Here is a 14,269-nt window from a genome sequence, read left to right as displayed (position 1 = left end):
GCGAGTGCCATTTTGACTGGTAGGGAAAGGGGCTGTAAAGCACACAGGTGTGAATTATGAATGGGCTGGGCCATTTAAACTCAGTCCACAAAACAAACAGGTTGATCCAGAAACTGTCTCAACCCACAGTGTGTGTTTCTTTATAACTTTATAATGGACATAATGGATGTGTCTACCAGGTTTCCTGAAGTGAAATCTTTAATAAATATTATAACTAAGATGATTATGGAGTAGTTAATTAAATTTTTTACAAGATATGGTTTACCTAAAGAAATACAATCAGATCAGGGGTCAAATTTCATGTCACAGTTGATTAAGGAAGTAATGAACAGTTTGGGGATAAAACAGTTTAATTCAACAGTTTATCATCTGGAGTCGCAAGGAGCTTTGGAAAGGTGGCATCAAACTTAAAAACTATGATGAGAGCGTATAGTCAGGATTATCCATAGGATTGGGATACAGGAATTCCATTTTTGTTATTTGCTATTAGCGACGCTCCTAATGTGTCAACTGGTTTTAGCCTCTTTGAACTAGTTTATGATCATGAGGTAAGGGGACCACTGAAATTGATTCATGAGACATTGGTGGGTCAAAATTCAGAAACTATTCTCCTGGATTACGTATCATATTTCAGGGAAAGATTAAACTGAGCATGTGAGGTGGCTAGGGAACATTTAAAGATATCATAGTAAATGATGAATGTGAAGGCAGCTAAGAAAGCTAAAACTCACAGTTTCATTTCTGGAGAGAAAGTACTAGTTTTGTTACCAGTACTAGGTGATTCAATAAAAGCAAGATTTAATGGGCCTTACGGGATTGAAAAGAAACTGAGTGGAGTAAATTATTTAATAAATACTTCAGATAGAAGAAGGAAGCAGAGGGCGTGTCATGTAAATATGCTTAAAAAGTACTTTGACAGGGAAGAGGAACAAAAAGAGGTGTTAGTGATGGTGGATGATGAGAAAAGGGTAGAAATGGAGGATTCTGAAATTGATTTTCCTCTAATCAAATTGGATAATGAGGGAGCACTTGAAAATTTAAATGAAATATTGAGTTGCCTTCCAAGCAAGTGTCAAAGTGATTTGGAAAAGCAGTTGCAGTCACACGAACCTATTTGTGGAAATAAGTTGGGAAAGACACATTTAGCTTTTCATGATGTCTCAGTACAAGTTTTATCTTCAACAAGGCAGCATCCTTATAGATTAAATCCAGCAAAATTATCACAAGTACAAAAAGAAATTGACTTCATGCTTCAAAATGATATTGAGTCTAGTTGCGGTAACTAGAATTTGCCTTTCGTACTGGTACCGAAACTGGATAGAACACAAAGACTGTGTGTGGACTATTGAAAGATGAATGCAGTGACAAAAGCGGATTCATATCCTATATCACGGTTGGATGATTGCATTGAGAAAGTGGGAAAATCAAAATTTATTACAAAGATTCACTTGCTAAAAGGATATGGGCAGGTACCATTGTCGGAGAGGGCAAAGGAGATATCGGCTTTTGAGATGCCAAATGGACTATATCAGTTTAAAATCATGCCTTTTGGTATGAAGAATGCACCTGTGACATTTCAAAGACTGACAAACAAAGTAATCGTGGGTCTAAGCAATTGTGCTGTTTATATTGATCTAATTGTTTTCAGTCAGATGTGGGAGGAGCATTTACAGCATCTGGAAGAATTATTTATTCGACTACAAGAAGCTAATTTGGTGATGAACTTGGCTAAAAGTGAATTTGCAAAAGCTCAAGTTACGTGTCTAGGCCGTACCGTTGGACATGGTAAGGTGGCTCCGAGAGATGTGAAAGTCAAAGCTATCATGGATTTCACAATACCTACAACAAACGAGAAGCTCTGAGATTTCTGGGCATGAGTGGGTTTTAACTGGAAATTTGTAGCAAATTTTAGCTGAGTGGTTGCTCCACTGACTGAACTATTAAAAAAAGAACAGGAAGTTTCAATGGTTACTGGAGTGTCAGAAGTCATTTGATAGTTTGGAAACTGTATTAACTACAACACCAGTTTTGGCAGTACCCAATTATGCCAAGCAACTCAAGTTGGCCATTGATGCAGATGATATAGGCATTGGGGCTGTACTGTTACAAGAAGATTGCAATTGAAAAACTGATGGGGTATGTACAACAGAGAAGATATTCAAGGATTGAATAAGAGACTTTGGGTTTGGTGTTATGCAGCATTTTGAAATTTATGTTCCAAACATTCAGTAGAAACAATTGTTGATATAGACCATAATCCTTTAAAGTTTTTGGACAAGTTTTGAGACAAAAGTGCAAGACTTTTTAGGTGTAGTTTATTATTACAACCATTTAATCTATGGATTATACTTATTGTTGGAAGAGAAAATCTGTTCGCAGACACGTTATCAAGAGTTTGAAGCTTAAAGGAGAATTGGACTTTTTTTTAAAAAACCTGGACACTGAAGTGGAGTGATTTATGTTGATATCAAGGACTTGTGCATATATATTGTTATGTAAAGCATGTATCTGGTAATGTAATAGTGTAACAAGTGTTGGAGATAGTGTGAGATAGGTTAAAAAAATGAAGCCGTCTTTTAGAATTATCACGGTTCATTTTTTGAGAGGAAGGGCGATGTCAGGAAGAGATATTAATGTATATAATGTTATTGGAATTTTTTTTAAATAGAGGTATAGTCTGTAGGTCTGTCTGTGTGTGTCTTAATTGGATTAAAGTCAGCTAGTTTGGCTGCTTTGATGTATAATAGTTTTGAGATGTAAAGAGAAGTAGAGGTACATTTGAATTTTGTTGAATAGAGCATTCAAGAGTGGGAGTGAAATCTTGCACCTAGTTAGGAGACACCAAGCAATGTTTATATTACTAATAAAATTGGTGCTATGAAAGGAGTTCAAAGGACCTAGTGATACAATGAAAATTTACATTCAAAGAGAAAGGCTGGATATAACAGAAAGCAGTTTTGTGTGTGCAGGTCAGAGGCATGTAAGATCAAAGCCAGTAAACCTACAACTGTCTGCAAAGGAACCAAATTGAAAGGAGCCTCATTTTGAATTCATAAGGTGAAAATGCTTTGTCTGGTGTCTGGTTAAGTTGCCTTAGTGGAGATTAATTTGGGAATTTGTTAAAAAGTTATGATAGTAGTAATTTGTAGCCACGTGTATGTGTTTAATTTGTTTTAACTTCATAAATGTTTCATTTAGTTTGATATAAAAACCTCTCGAGAACTGGTGGTCTTATTCCTGAATTTAGAGCTGCAGCTCAAAACATACCAATTGAAAATATAGGTTATGACAGTTGTTTAAAGTTTCCCTCTGTGATTTTAAATAACTCAGCCTTTACCAACCGCTGTGTCATAACACTGACCAAACCATAGCATTTTTCAAACAGAGGAAAGCATATGTGGTTATGTCACACTGAGTTACTGGGAGAAGAATGAAGGTTGATATACCCTGTTGGAATATTGATATAGATTGGTCTTTGAGTCATAAAGGTGAATTTTACACCCCCTACCCCCTCTGGCAGACTATTTGAAGGCGGGGATGTACATAAGATGAAGCAAGTGGGCAGCCACTGCCCACCCCTGTCCCCCATATTACAGGGGCAGGGCAGGCATCAGGCAGAATGCCCACCCTTAGGCCTATTGAGACCCTTAAGTGGACAATTAACTGCCACTAAAGTGCCTCATTCTGCCTCCGCTGCAGTTTTCCATTCTGCAGGGGAAGGCAGGAGCGTGGTGAACAGCCCAGTAGCTTTCACTGCATGAGCTGCTGGTAGGCAGGCAGAGGGGGTACCTCTTCGCCGGGGGATGGCTCCTCTATGATGTTACCCCCCACTGCCTTTGTCCCTCCTGCCCTGGCTTCTCAAATCCAAACTCCCAATCCCCACTTCACTGGGGTCTCCCAAACATGTCCGCCCAAAATCCCTGGACTTACCTGAGTCCAAGGCTTTCTTGGGACTTCTTGTAGTCCCAGCTATGGCCACTACTCTCTTTTGGCACTGTTGGGCATACAGATGCTGGCCAATCAGATTGGCTGGCAACTCTCTAGGTTGGCACTTCCTGTCCCTAAGGGACAGAAATCTGACTCTGATCCAATTAAGGCCGCTCCCAGTGTATTATCACCGTGGGACTGTCAGATTTCATGTCGGTGGGGTGCCGACTGACTTTTAGGTCAGGGGAGCGGGGAATCCATCCCCCCATAAAATCTACCTCGTTAAGTCATTATGGCACAGGAGGAGGCCATTCAGTCCCATTCCCCCACTGTATTCCCAAAGCCCTGCAAGTTCATTTCCCTCAAGAGCCCATCGAATTTCCCTTCGAAATCATTGATTGTCTCTGCCTCCACTGGCCCCATAAGGCGAGTTGCAGGTCATTATCACTCGTTGCAGAGAAATGTTCTTCCTCACATCCCCCTGTATCTTTTACCCAAATCTTTAAATCTGTGTCCCCCTAGTCCTTGTACCATCAGGTGACCTAACGTAAATCATGTGGAGGTGGAGGACTTAATTTCGACTGATATGTCAATACCAGATAAGATTTTCTATTGATAAAAACAAAAAGCTAAAAGCTACTGCGGATGCTGGAAATTCAAAACAAAAACAGAATTACCTGGAAAAACTCAGCAGGTCTGGCAGCATCGGCGGAGAAGAAATCAGTTAACGTCATGAAGGCTCGAAACGTTAACTGATTTCTTCTCCGCAGATGCTGCCAGACCTGCTGAGTTTTTCCAGGTAAGATTTTCTATTGCTTTGTAATTTTGCTGCCACTGACCTCTCAGACCTATTCATGTATAGGATTAACCAGAGCAGTTAAAACATGACAACAAGGGCATCATTGACAGAAAAGATAAAACTAAAGAAAATCTTTTCATTTATATAGTGCCTTTCACTGCCTCAGTTGCCCCAAAGAGCTTTACAGCCAATTAGGTACGTTTTGATGTGTAATCACCATTGTAATGTAGGAAACATGGCAGCCAATTTTCGCATAGCAAGATTCCACAAACAGCAACATAATAAATCAGCAAAAAAATCTGAGGCGAGTGATGTTGGTTGAGAGGGGGTTGGGAGAGAAACTTCCCTGTTCTTCTGCAAAGTGACACGGGGTGTTTTACGTCCACCTTAGAGGACAGATGGAGACTCGGCTTAATGTCTCATCCAACTGATGGCACCTCCAACAGTGTAGCACTCCCTCAGTACAGCACTGGGAGAGTCAGCCTGATGTGAGACTTGAACCCTCACCCTTCTGACTCAGAAACAAGAGTAGTCACCCAGGAAACTATGGTTAACACACAGTCACTGATGTGAAGATATGGATACGGTTAAAAATGGAAGCACAGGTCACACAGAGAAGGCAAATAGACAAAGTATAGCAACCATGAAGAAGCACAGAGACCTTAAGAGAACCAAATAGGGAGAAACAAAAGGGTATAAAAATCAGAAAGCAGGGTACGAGGCACAGACTGCCCATGCCAGTTACTACGAATATTCATGCTGCCTACTAATTATCAAGATTCATGCATGCAACCAGTGTTAACATGCTATTCATAGGCTCATGCCTGTCAGGCTGGGGGTGGAGTCGGGGGAGGGGTGCGGGAATACAGGAATGGGGTATAGAGTTGATAACAGGTGTCCAGGACGGCACTTAAAGACAGCCAGCATCTCTTAAGAAATGGCTGAAGAAGGTGGTGTGCAAGCAGCGAAGTTCTCTGATGATGCAATTAGAGGCCTTGGTGCAGGCAGAGGAGTGGGTGAGGGTCTCCCTCTTTCACCCAGGGGCAGGAAACCCAACAGGCATATAGCCAGGAGGCAATGGGATAGTCAGGAACATTGCTCCAAGAACATGCCTGCAATGCAGGGAGAAAAAAAATCAATGATGTAACTAAAGTTGTCAAGATAAGGAGACTCCTTAAATATTTTGTCATCGTAATGGCACAATACACACAGTCTCATTAATCACAACACTGCCCCTCCGCCACTGCCCAACACCATCCTGCGGTTACACCACCCACTTCACTGACCACCCTTCTCCTCAGGCTCACACCCTTCCCACTATTACAAACCTCCTTCACCCACAACTGACATCTCACATGTGCACACTGTCACCATGAAAGCCACTTTCTCCGAACTGCTCTCAAGACTCTTTGCTAACGTGCTTCACTCTTTCTTGCAGCAGAAGATTTCATGCAGCAGCAGGCATGAAGAAGAGGAAAATTGTGGCTGCCCGCCCTCTCTCCTCTAGTAGACCGCGTCCTGACGATAATGGGAAGGGACTGAGCAGAGGCTGTGGCCCCTGCTGACGTTGGAGGAGATGGTACACAGGGTTTCTATATACCTCATCCTCATTGCCCCTTCTAACTTCTCCCCTAGCCCACACACGTTCATCATCCCAAGCTGCTGATGCTTTCAACCCCCCCACCCTCTCTCTCTCTCTCTGCACTCCCTCACATATCTATCCAATGCTTGCCCCATTCTTTCATTTCAACTGCTGTGAATATCAATATCACTCAGCCCGTGGAGGAAGAAGAGTGCAGTGTTTCTTAAGATGCACTCTCATTTTTTCTGACTCTCGCAAGCACCAGCTCAGATACTGACATCACACAGACTTTTGAGGCTCAGTTAGAGGAGGTGACTCACCAGGGACAAATGTACAGGAGCCAGGGCAGGGGGACAGGATACCCCACCTGCCGGCTCTGGAGGGAAAGTTGCAATGCTTCGGAGGACTCAGGTACAAACTGCAAGGATCCAGACCTCTGGAAGGCTCAAGGGCATATACTGGGAAAGTGCACAGGGAAGCCTGCTGAGAGTTGGCACACAATATCGTGGATCATGGAACGGCCCAGCTCCAACTCAAGTCAAGATTTTGCGCAGAGCATGGAGACCATTCTGTCAGTGGCCTTGCTGCTGCCACTCAACCCCCGTCCCAAAGTGTTGCGACACACAACAAGACACTGTAGCTGTAACCTCTTCGTCCAGAGCTGCTTGAGGGCTTCCTCCATGCCCAATGTCCTCAATGGAAGCTCCATTGCCCAAGCCGTAGCTACTGAGGAAACGCCTCATAGAAGCACAGGGATAGAGAAATGAACATAGAAGACAGTCACTAACGGCTTGCACAAGAATCAGGGTTTGACCTTTAGTTTTGTCAGTTCTGGGCTAATTTGTTTGGTAAATGTGTTTCTTTTTCACCTGAATTTGGTGTTAGTATTTGTCTTGAGGTTAACTGAAGGCAAGATCATTAAGTTTGGTGGGAAGGCAATCGGATTGGTGTTGTAAGAAGAGAGGTAAGGATTGTGAGACTGGGTGGTTGGGGATTGGGAGGGTTGATTTAGTTGAAGCAACCCTTAATGAGTCTGATAGCTCAGGCAGACAAGGGTTTAAGTCACTAACTCTCCTCCACCTGCTTAAGGCAGGATATACTTGCACTGGAGGCAGTTCAGAGAAGGTTCACTATGTTGATTCCTGGGATGAAGGGATTGTCTTGTGAAGAAAGGTTGAGTAGGTTGGGCTGATACTCATTGAAGTTTAGAAAAATGAGGGGTGATCTTAATAAAATATATACGATCCTGAGGGAGCTTGACAGGGTAGATGCTGAGAGGATGTTTTCCCTCATAGGGGAATCTAGAACTAGGGGACACAGTTTCAAAATAAAGAGTCTTCCATTTAAGAGATGAGGAGAAGTTACTTCTCTCAGAGAGTTGTTAATCTTTGGAATTCTCTTCCACAGAAAGCAGTGGAGGCTGGGTCATTGAATACATCCAAGGCTGAGTGAGAGATTTTTGATCAATAAGGGGGTCAAGGGTTATGGGGAACAGACAGGAGAGTGGAGTTAAGGCCACAATCAGATCAGCCATGATGTTTTTGAATGGTGAAGCAGGCACAAGGGCCCACACGGCCTTTTACTTGCTCCTATTTCTTATGTTCATATGCTCTTCCTCTTCCTGCTCCTACACCTCCACCTGTATTTGTTGCTGTCCAGTCGGTGGTAAGGCTGCTCCCTCATGATGGCAGAGTTTTGGAGCAGCTAACTACAAACATGGATCCCTGTTCAGGGATAGACAGCAAAGTTCCTCCATAGCAGTACAGGCCTTGGAAGCATTGCTTGAATTTACTGATTGTTTGCATGTTGATGTTCCTAGTGGCAGCATGGCTGCCATTGTATGCCTGGCTGTACTGCTGCTCTGAGCTGGGAACATGACCCATGTCCAGGCGGAATAACCCCTCATGGTCAATAGCCAACCTGTAACTTAGCAGCCTGGATGGAATAAAGGCCCCACAGAGGACTGGCACAGAGTGAGAGAGTCAAGATCACTGTCAGGGCAACAGACACAGCACTGGATGAAGAGTTGCCTGTCTTTGTAACCAACAATCCTCACCAACATGTCTGCCGCAGATGCATCTGTCCATGACAGTATCGGTAGTAGTGACAGTCCTTGTGGAGACACTGAGGATACCCTCCATTGTGTTGTGTGGCACTACCACCATGCTAAATGGGATACACTTCGAACAGATCTAGCGACTCAAGACTGGGCAGAAATGTACTCAAACATAATCTGTAACCTCATGGCCTGGCATATCCCCCACTGTACATAAATACATAAATATTTCCAACACTGTACCATGACTAACAAGCTGGGAGATCAACTCTGGTTCAATGAAAAGTGCAGGAGAGCATGCCAGGAGCAGCACCAGGCATACCTAAAAATGAGGTGTCAACCTGGTGAAGCTACAACACAGGACGACTTGCGTGCCAAATAGCAGAAAGAGCATGCGATAGACAGAGCTAAGTGATCGCTGAACCAATAGATCAGTTCTAAGCTATGTAGTCCTGCCACATCCAGTTGTGAATGGTGGTGGACAATTAAACAATGAACATGAGGAGGAAACCCCATTCTCAATGATGGAGGAACCCACACATCAGTGCACAAGATAAGGCTGAAGCATTTGCAACAATCTTCAACCGAGAAGTGTTGAGTGGATGATCCATCTTGGCTCCCTCCAGAGGTCCCCAGCATCACAGATGCCAGTCTTCAGCCAATTCAATTCACTCCACGTGATATTGAGAAATGGCTGAAGGCACTGGATACTGCAAAGGCTATGGGCCCTGACGAAATTTTGCAATAGTACTGTACTGAAGACTTGTGCTCCAGAACTACCCGCACCCCTAGCCAAGCTTTTCCAGTACAGCTACAACACTGGCATCTACCCGGCTATGTGGAAAATTGCCCAGGCATGTCCTGTACACAAAAAGCAGGACAAATCCAACCTGGCCAATTACCGCCTCATCAGTCTACTCTCGATCATCAACAAAGTGATGGAAAGTGTTGTCGAGAGTACCATCAAGCGGCATTTAGTCAACAATAACCTGCTCACTGATACTCAGTTTGGGTTCTGCTGGGGCCATTCTCCTGAGCTCATTACAACCTTGGTCCAAATATGGACAAAAAAGCTAAACTCCAGAGGTGGGGTGAGAATGACTGCATTTGACATCAAGGCAGCATTTGACCGAGTGTGGCATCAAGGAGCCCGAGCAAAACTGGAGTCAATGGGAATCAGGGGAAAAACTCTCTGCTGGTTGGAGTCATACCTAGCACAAAGGAAGATGGTTGTGATTGTTGGAGGTCAGTCATCTCAGCTCCAGGACATCACTGCAGGTGTTCCTCAGGGTAGTGCCCTCGGCCCAACCATCTTCAGCTGTTTCATCAATGACCTTCCTTCCATCATAAGGTCAGAAGTGGGGATGTTTGCTGATGATTGCACAATGTTCAGCACCATTCATGACTCCTCAGATACTGAAGCAGTCCATATCCATATGTAACAAAACCTGGACAACATTTAGGCTTGGGCTGATAAGTGGCAAGTAACATTTGTGCCACACAGGTGCCAGGCAATGATCATCATCAACAAGAGAGAATCCAACCATCGCCCCTTGATGTTCAATAGCATTACCATCACTGAATCCCCCACTATCAACATCCTGGGGGTTACCATTGACCAGAAACTGAACTGGATTAGCCATATAAATACTGTGGCTACAAGAGCAGGTTAGAGGCTAGGAATCCTGCAGTGAGTAACTCACCTCCTGACTCCCCAAAGCCTGTCCACCATCTACAAGGCAAAAGTCAGGAGTGTGATGGAATACTCCCCACTTGCCTGGATGAGTGCAGCTCCCACAACACTCAAGAAGCTCGACACCATCCAGGACAAAGCAGCCCGCTTGATTGGCACCACATCCACAAACAGTGACTCCCTCCACCACTGATGCACAGTAGCAGCAGTGTGTACCATCTACAAGATGCACTGCAGGGGTTCACCAAGGCTTCTGAGACAGCACCTTCCAAACCCACGACCACTACCATCTAGAAGGACAAGCGCAGCAGATAGATGGGAACACCACCACCTGGAAGTTCCCCTCTGAGTCACTCACCATCCTGACTTGGAAATACATCGCCGTTCCTTCACTGTCGCTGGGTCAAAATCGTGGAACTCCCTCTTTAACAACGCTGTGGGTGTACCTACACCACATGGACTGCAGCGGTTCAAGAAGGCAGCTCACCACCACCTTCTCAAGGGCAACTAGGGTTGGGCAATAAATGCTGGCCCAACCAGCGACGCCCACATCCCATGAATGAGTTTTTAAAAAATCAAGCTTAAGGGACCCTGTGCTTTATAGAGACGTCGGGCTGAATAATATGTGATGAACATGGGCCTGTACCATGTCCGCGCTGACGTGTAATCAGGCAGGATGATGTTGGGTCACGTTCCCGATGTCATGACATCGGAATGCGATAACATGCTCGGAGGGCGGCCCTCGGAATCGGAAGTCCGTCCACCATATTCAAATGGTGAATTATTGGTTATCAGCCCATTAGACTGTCATAATACATGCTGGCTGCAATAATACGGTTAGAGGGTGGGAGGAACACCAGGTGGGGACCTCGATTCTTTCAATGGTTGGGTGTCAGGGCAGCTTTAAAGGCAGCAGTCAGCCTCTCCTGTTAACTTCAGCAGTACAGGCTGCTGTCAGTGGTGTTAGCAGCCATTATTAGTAGGTGTGTTTTGAATGGATTCTTTTGGTGTTTTAAGGCTAAAAATAGCCGGCAGACCTTTGAACTTGGTGCCTCATCTGCACTTCAGCCTGTTTGGTTTGAACAACATAGGGATAGTGGTCTCAGTGGTGGACACATCCTCCTGTGAGGAGGAGAGGAGGACAAGGAGAGGGAGATTGAGGAGATCAGATGGTCTGGAGAAGGAAGCATGGTGGTGTCAGAGCTGCACAGGAGCAGAGGGCTAAAGGCAGGATGCTGCAACCACAGAGGTGCAGAACAAGGCCGTGTGCTACATTCGAGCAGACAGGGGGAGAAAGATACCGTCAAATGTTTGAGACACAGTGCCGGAGGAGACTCAGGCTATCGAGAGCCACAGTGACCTCTCTATGTGAGATGCTGGCAGGGGAGATCGCTTCCAACGGGTTTGCGTGGTCACCCGATGCCAGTCACCGTGAAGGTCACTGTGGCGCTGAATTGTTTTAACTACTGAATCTGTTCAGGCTGCCTGTGGAGTCCTCAATGGCATTACACAGCCTGCTGCCCACCATTGCATTCAGGTCTTTACTGAGGCAATGTTCTGAAGTGCAGGTCAGTACATTGCATTCTTCATGGACTGCCACAGTCAAGTTGATCAAGCCAGAGGCTTTGCAGCAATGGCATGTTTCCCCAGGGTTCAGACTGCACATGTCACCATGAAGGCTCCAACAGGCCAGCCCTGCACATTTATAAACAGGAAGGACTATCAATCTTAAAATGTGCAGTTAGTATGTGACCACCATCGAAGAATTATGCAGATCTGCACTAGGTATCCAGGCAGCAGCCATGACTCCTACATTCTCAGGAACTCTCAGGTGCCGGACATGTTCGCAGGACCTGGTGCCCTGGATGGATGGCTGCTGGGTGACAAGGGCTAACCTTTGAAGAAGTGGCTCATGACACTGGTGAGGGTGAACTGATACAGAGAGGAGGTACAACAACAGCCATGGCACAACCGAGGCCAGCATTGAGCTAACAATTGGGTTTCTAAAGATGAGGTCCCGATGCCTGGGTAGATTAGGAGGAGCATTGCAATCCGCTGCACCCAGAGTGTCGCTGAGGGTGGTGGTGTGCTGTGCTTCAGAGAGGGGATGGCCTGGAGGAAGATGAGCTACAAGAAAGCAGTTAGTCCTTTGATGATGAGGTTGATGGGGAGGTGAGGGAAACCCCAGATGGAGGAGTGCAAGGGCCTGATGAGGGTGAATGAGTGGCCGTGACACATGGGAGGCCTTAATAATGCAGAGGTTCCAGTAGATCAAGCAGTCAAGGCCTCTGAGCTCTCTATACTCTTGGCATTTCTACTTCATCCCACATACAGGGTGAGCTCTTTTATACAATCCTGTTAGCACAATCACCACCTCCATCCCTTAATCATTGCTGCATCTTGACACCTTCACATAAAAATCTGCATTCATCACATCTCCCATCAATTCCTTAAACGACAAGTAATCTACTCGATCTCTGCATGACAGCTATGAAGCACATGGTTTATTTATAATTGGCCGATGGCCTCTCTCAAGTATGCATAATCCACACAGACCCAGCTTTGTGTCTACTCCAGTCTTGATAACCCTCTTACGTGTGCTCTGGCGTGGTGCTCCCCCCTCGCTTTCAGCTGCACTGCACAGAGGCTGCTGATCTGTTTGCCTCCTTTGCCTGGATAACTTTGGCGAGCCTCCTCTCTGCAGCTGAGGCCTTGAGGGCCCCGCCACGTTAGGAGTCTCCTGCAGAGTGGCACAGGCCCTTCTGTCGCCACGGCAATCGAGGAGGACTGTGCTAATGGCGGATGGGTGGAGGAGAGGCTGCCCCCATCAGGATTGCCCTGAGAGGTGCTTCCAGATGGCGGCAGCTGCTGCTCCACCCCTGCCATGAGGGCCGATCGGGCCTTCCTGCCTTCCTGAAAGGGACCAGGAGTTGGCTGGGTGTCCAGGCTCCCAGTCCCCCTGTCACCCTGGCTTTGGGCTCCTGAGCTGAGAGCCAGAGTTGATGGAGTGCATCTCAGAGTGCGTACACATGATTGCTTCGGCAATCCAGTGGGGTTTACTCCTCCAAGGCAGTCGCCAGTCCGTCCACGGAGGTAGCTTGGCGCTCTGAAGAGTGGCTAAATCGCAGTGCACATGGCCTGGATGGACACCTCCACAACTCCTCTGGTATATCTGTCAAATCTCCACAGACCTCAGTCTTGACGTCCAGTATCTGCCGCCATACGAATGATCCAGAGGCTGATCATCCGACTGGGACTCAGTCTCTGGACCACCTTGAACACTCCTCCATGTCCCTGAGGCCTGAGGCCTGTTCCGCCATGCTCTCCGCCAGCTGCACATGTCATTGTGAAGTGCCCTCACCAGATTGTGCTTCCCCTTATTTTGACATGCGAAACCCTGCCGAGGGGCCAGAATCTGTGCTGGTGCTTGGGGCAGGTAGTGGATGTGATGCTTGACCCTCTGAGGCTTCCTCCACCACAGAGGCTAGGGTGAGCCCCTCAGGACTGGCTATCACAACAGCCAATGGTTCACCTGAGCAGGGGACAAAAATAAAGGGCATCATTTGGCCATTCACAACCTTCAATTACTTTAGCACTATATGGAGAATGAGATATTACTGTTTGCTGGCATTAAACAACTTCCACAATGCAAACACACTTTCTTCACCAACCCAGGAGAGCCTTTGAACACACAAAATATCAATGTGCAATTTATAACAATATACGAGGCCAACATACAGCCTCACCCTAGCCCTTCCCGCCTCTCTCTCTTTCAACTTTTGATAGTGCCCCTTGAGGAGGGGCATATCTAGCATAAAGGAAGATGGTTGTGGTTGTTGGGGATCAATCATCTCAGTTCCAAGACATCACTTCAGGAGTTCCTCAGGGTAGTGTCCCTGGGCTCAACCATCTTGAGCTGCTTCATCAATGACCTTCCTTCCATCATAAGGTCAGAAATGGGAATGTTCGCTGATGATTGCACAATGTTCAGCACCATTTGTGACTCCTCAGATACTGAAGCAGTCCATGTGCAAATGCAACAAGACTTGGACAATATCCAGGCTTGGGCTGACAAGTGGCAAGTAACATTCGTGCCACATAAGTGCCAGGCAACGACCATCTTCAACAAGAGAGAATCTAACCATTGCCCCTTGACATTCAATGACATTACCATCACTGAATCCCCCACTATCAACATTCTGGGGGTTACAT

The sequence above is a fragment of the Cetorhinus maximus genome, chromosome 32 (assembly GCF_964194155.1).
Source record: "Cetorhinus maximus chromosome 32, sCetMax3.hap1.1, whole genome shotgun sequence".
NCBI lineage: Eukaryota > Metazoa > Chordata > Chondrichthyes > Lamniformes > Cetorhinidae > Cetorhinus > Cetorhinus maximus.
This window is presented reverse-complemented; position numbering follows the sequence as displayed.